The following is a 6337-nucleotide window of genomic DNA, read 5'->3' on the forward strand; positions in this document are numbered from 1 at the left end:
AATGCAAATGTATAGAGGTGTGTGTGTGTGTGTGTGTGTGTGTGCAATCACATACCTGGGTATTTGTGTTGCATATTTGTATAATGCAAACACATGTATTTGCTGGCTTACATTTGCATCTCCATTGCTAAGTACAGTGCCCAGCTCATAGTAAGCGCTTCATATATACTTTCTTTATCTATGCAAACACATGCATGGACATATGCTCTTTGAACATGCATTCTGCACATATTTCTGAATGCTTGCATACTATGAATTTGCTTGTGTGTGCATAGGTCCAGGTATATGAATATGTGCATACATGTACATTTGTGTCTTGGGATGTAGGTTGTGTTCAGGGAGGACCAATACCTTTGGTGTGATGGCTGCCAAGCCCTTTTTGGGATTTTTTCCACCTTTGGTATCCTCCTGTTTCACCTAACTCATCTGTTTATCCAAGAAGCTGCAGCATGCACAGCGGCCACACCCTGGTAAACTGTTTTGGCAGATGGGCCAAGCTAGGTTGAGGGCAACCAAGAGTTCTTAAACCCATTGGTGAGTTAGGGGAGTGTCTACACCAAGCATGTGAAGGCTTCCTCTAGTGGAACAGGCGAATGAGAGTGAATCTGTGACTCTAGAACTTTGGAGATGTCATGCTTCTGGCCTCTTGAGATTCTCTAAGGGGATCTGTGAGTCTTTTGTGGGGGGAATGGACTGAGAGGGAGATTGTCTCAGGAGGCTCTGTGTGTCTGGACCCTTCTGGGTTTGAGTGTCTTTGTGAACAGAACCTTGGAGAGTTCTTTCTGCCTCATGACCTGTGTTCTTTTCCCACTGAGTTCAGAAGAGCTCCCCAAAGGGTGAGACAAGCTTCCTGCCTCAGGCCAGCAATCAGGAATCCAGTTCCATGACCTCAACCTCCCATACCCTCTGCAGCTTCTTTGGCTGCCCTGTGGCCTCAGCTGCAGCAGTATCTGGAGATGCTGGAAAAAATGTCATATAAGCTCAACCCTGCCCCCATGAACTCCTTTTCTCCTCTTTGTGGCCTCCAGGTCCCTCCCTGTGCCAAGGAGCAATCACCCTTTGACCATCCTCGTGAACTCACCTTAACTCCCATACCCACTCTCTGCCATATGCACCATATTGCCACATTCTTGTTCTATCTATGCAGCCCTTTTTTCTCTCCCCATGATGCTTAGAATTTAGCTTATTGAATAGCAGGAGAATTGCTCCCCACCACTGATTGATACTGGAATGTTCAAGGTTGTTCCAGGTAACAGGATGCTCTTCCTTTGTCATCTGGTTCCTGGTGGTCACATTGTTAATCAGATTCCATGTCTGGTCACCTGTCCCTCACAGCTCTTCTTTTCCTCTTTGCCTTCCTTCCTCCAAGAAACTTCCAAATATACTTCCCTGGTAGATCAAAATTTTCTTCAAGTCTGGACATTGATTGCTGAGACCATCAGCTCCTACAGAAGCCAAGACAAGGTAGCTGTTGGGGTAGGGAAATGGGTATTTTCTCTCTCCCAGAGTCTCAGAGTTGGAAGGCACATCAGAAACCAGTTGGTCCAACTTAGACCTCAACAAGAATCCATTCAACAGCATCCCTGCTCAGTGTAGGGGAGAACTCACTCACTGACTCTAATGAAAGCTCCTTTGACTCACTTTCTACCCACATCTAACCTTCATTTCCCCTCTTTGAGCTCCTATTTAGAGTTTCTTGTGGCTCACATCCTTTCTTCACCCTCCCCAAGAGAGAGTCCCAGGGACATCCACATAGAGAGGACCTAGAGAAATGGAGGAGAGTCTGGGGCTATTTCTTTCAGTTACTGTCTTGTTTTCCTTTAGGTATATGTGAGGCAGTGGAATTTTGTGGAAAGAGTTCTGACTGGAGTTAGAGCCGAGTAATCTGGATGAATCCGTTCTTAATCACAATACTTAGCTCTATTTGCAGTGTTTATGTCATTGAGTTGTTGGGAGGAAAGCATTGTGCAAACCTTGAAGCAAAATAGCTATATAAACTGTCACTAGGTGTGGTGGCACCTGAGGTCATGCTACTTGGGGGAGGGTGAGCCTGGGACATCTCTTAAGCTCAGGAGTTCCCAGTGGCACTAGGGCTAAAATCAATCAGATGTCGACACGACATCTGACTTCAGTATGGTGAGCTTGTAGGAAAAGGGGTCATCAGGCTGCCTAGGGAAGAGTGAAATGGAGCAGGTCAAGATTTCCATGCTGATCAGTAGTGGGATTAGGTTGCGAGTGGCTGCTGTACTTTGACCTTGGGTGAGGAGAGAGACAGACAGACAGATGCAGAGACAGAGATAGAGAGACAAAGAAAGAGACAGAGAGAAACACACAGAGACAGCAAGAGGAAGAGAGGGGAAGGGAGAGAGAAGAAGAAGAAGGAGAAGAAGAAGGAGGAGGAGGAGGAGGAGACAGAAAATGCTTATCTTTCCACAGCCCCTTCAATATTGACTGTTGTCATTTTTGGCTATTTGCAGGGTATGAGGTAAAACCTCAAGGTTGTTTTGATTTACGTTTCTCTTATTACTGGTGATTTGGTACTTTTTTCATATCATTATGAATATTTTGTGATTCTTTTGAGAATCGTTTATTCATATCTTTTGAGAGTATTCATCTGTCGAAGAACGACTATTAGTTACACACACACACACACACACACACACACACGCACACACACGCACACACACGCACACACCATTTGATATATCTTAGATACCAAATCCTATTAAAGGAAATTTGAAACAAAGTCTTTTTCTCTTTTTATCCTAGATGCATTATGTTTTCTCTGCAGAAGCTTTTCAGATTCAAGTAATCAAAGTAATTTATTTTGCTTTGTAATTACCTTTATCTCTTGTTTGGCTAAGAATATATATCCTACTCGTAGCTATGAGAGGTACATAATTTATTTCTCTTCCAATTTTTTTTTGCAATTTGCTTTTTAATATCAAGGTCATGCAGACATTTAGAATGTATTGTGGAATATGGTGTAAGGTGCTGGTCCAAGTCTAATATTTGCCAGAGTGCTTTCTAGTTTTCCCAACAGTTTTTTTTAATCAAATAGGGAGTTCTTCCCTAGATAATTTGTTTTCCACTTTATCAAACACTAGGTTATTGAGTCCTCTTGTTTCTGAATATCCCTTATCTAGTCTGTTCTATTGATCTATGTCTACTCTTTAACCAACACCAGATGGTTTTGATGACTCCTGCCGTATTATATAGTTTGAGTCTAGAGATCTTCTGTTTTTTCCAAATGAAATTTGTTAATATTTTATCAAATTCTATGAAGTATCTCCTTGGTAATTTGATTACATAGCATTAAAATTATAAATTAACTTTGGCAGTATTGCCTTTTTATTATGTTAGCACAGTCCAGACATGAGCACTGAATATTCCTCCAGCTATTTAAGTTCCTTATTTCTTTAAGGAGCACTTTGTAATTGAATCTATACATGCCATTTGTTTTCTTTGGGAGCTTAACCCGCAGATTTTTTCTTTTTTGCATTTTGTGCTTGTTTGAAATGAAATTTTCCTCTCTATTATCATTTCTTGTGTTCTGTTATTGTATAGAAATGCTACTGATATTTGAGGCCTTATTATTTTACAGTGTGGAATAGACATAATAATAACGCCTATCTCCCAGGGTTGTTGTGAGGATGAAATGAGATAATTATAAAGAACCAGATAAACGTTAGCTATTACTATTTTATTATTTATTATTACTATTTTATTATTACTATTATTACTCTAGTCAGGGAAGACTTCTTGGAGGAAGAAAGTGTAGAGGAGATAGAAAAGAGAAAAGGGCTGGGAGAGAGGAGGACTTGGCAGGTGGAATATAGGATATGGACAGTCAGTCTGTGGAAAGGTGGTCAAGTCCTAGCAGAGGAATTGAGGGGCAGCATACTAGCAGGCAAGACTTGGAGTCTAGGAAGGGCCGAATTCAAATATAGCCCCAGATTCTCATTTGCGTCTGACTCTGGGCAAGTCACTTAATCTCTATCTACTTTAGTTCTGTGTGTGTTCGTCCTTCGTTGCCAAAGAAGACCATGATTATGACATGACTTGCACTTGACTTTGTTTTGAGTGAGGGAGGACTGTGCAGGTCAGCAGCCTCACTTCTCCTCCAGAGCCATCTGAATCCAGTGACCAGATATTCGTCAGGATGACTGGAGATGACGCAGGATGAGGCAGTTGGGGCTAAGTGTCACACAGCTAGTGAGTGTCAAGTGTCTGAGGTGAGATTTGAACTCAGGTCTTCCTGATTCCTGCACTGGTGCTCTATCCACTGCACCACCTAGCTGCCCCTAACCTACTTTAGTTAAGCAAGGGTCAGAGGATATTCCCGTCTGTAATACTCCTTTTGCTCCCTATCTTCCTCCTTAAGGACAGTAAGCCTCCATTAGGCTAATCCTAAGGGGCCAGTAGGCCCCTCTCCTTTCTCCTATTGAGAGGACTCTTCATATTCAGCTGAAAGCATGGCAACCCCAGATACCAGACTCACATATTTGGCCATCCAATTACAGCATGTGCTGCTCTCCCCCACCTCCCACCCAATACAACCACTGAATGAACCATGAGGTCATTTGGATCCAACACTGACAACTAACGCCAAATGTTTTCAGCTCGGCCTAGCTCAGGCCAGGCCAGTGATTCAGGTCAAGAAATCTTGGCTGTTCATTTTAGCCAAGAAGGCAATGTACACAGTGATTATAACAATGTAAATGGAAAGAACTACTACACACGTCAGAAGGGAAGTTGCAAAATTATAAAAAAGCAAGAGGCATGACTTAGGAAATCTATAAGCTTTGTATACTGTATATATTTTCATCCTGTTCTGATATATTGATCAGTTGTACTGATTTTTCCCCTTTTCCCCTTTTCTTTTTTGTCTTTAAATATAGGATGGTTCTTAGGAAGGGGAAGAAATACTGGAGAGAAACTATGATTATAAAAAATTATTTTCAAGTAATATATTTACTTACAAAGTTAAAAGGATACCATTTCCTAATTCAAATGGACACTGCAACCCCTTATCCAGAGCAGTTAATGTTGGATCAAGAATACAAACCACAGGAGAGCAGGAATTCTGCTAATCCTCTGAGGTGCTGGCTCCCCATAGTTCAGACATTTTATAACTCTAGTGCCAAGACAGCAATGCCAACTGTTCAAGCCCCAGTTCCCTGGACCAACCCCATCCCTGGGACATCCTCTTTGAGTCAATAAAGGAAAACCTTCTCAGTCTATTTAGAAATAGGTGCCAGTCTTACTGCAGCTTAGAAAAAATTCGTATCTTCCAAAAACAGACTATTTCTTCTGAATTCCTCTATCCCTACATGTGTCTGAATAAAGCTTCCTTTGATCCACGTCCTAAATTGTGAGCTACAGTTTTTTCCACGACAGTGTGTCACTTTGAGAAAATCTTTTTTTTTTGATCCTTATCCAAATATGTTCAGGAACTCTTTTGAAAATATTTTTCAATATTACTGTCTCTGGGTATGGGATATTTTATATATATATATATATATATATATATATGTGTGTGTGTGTGTGTGTGTGTGTGTGTGTGTGTGTATAGATAGATTATATAGATATAGCTGTATAGAGAGACAGAAAGGGAGAGAGAGACAGAGAGAGGGGCAGAGACACAGAGACATAAAGATCTATATATTTATTTATATTATTATATATTATATACACGTAATTTTAACTCATGGTAGGCATTTAATAAGTGCATGTTGATTGATTGGTTGACTATTTGGATTATTTCCCCTGAAAGACATTATTTTATCTACAGTGACATCACTCTGATATTATTCCACCCACACCCACTCCACTCCAGCCCCATCTCACAACATCTTTTCCCTCCTGTACACTTGAAATATCAATGCCCAAAGGAGCTTATCGTCACTTGAAGATTTGAAAATTCATTGTCCTTAAGTTCATTTATTTAAAAAAAAAGGAACTGAAACTGGTCCCGGGCCTGATCTGTGAAGACCCCACCATTTATACTCTTCTAGGCAGAGAAGGGAGAGGTCCTCCCTGCCTTTTGCTTCTTGGGTTCAGGTCAGTTTCTTACGATGACAAAGCATTCCTTCTAAGCCAAGAGTGACTCAGGTTTAGCTTTTGGTAAGGTACCTTGTTAGAAGTCCTTTGAAAGTCTAAATAAATTGTGTCTGCTTTTGTCCACATACCTCTGTATGCCCACAAAGAACTCTGTGCATTCTTCTCAAGTGATTTCACCTTAGCAAGGAGAAAATAGGTCATGATTGCTTATGAGTTTGGTGACTCAACTTTATAATAGATTCCTTTAGCTTATCCAAATGTGGCCAGGATTTAT

This window comes from Notamacropus eugenii, chromosome 3, assembly GCF_028372415.1.
Source record: "Notamacropus eugenii isolate mMacEug1 chromosome 3, mMacEug1.pri_v2, whole genome shotgun sequence".
Taxonomy (NCBI): Eukaryota; Metazoa; Chordata; class Mammalia; order Diprotodontia; family Macropodidae; genus Notamacropus; species Notamacropus eugenii.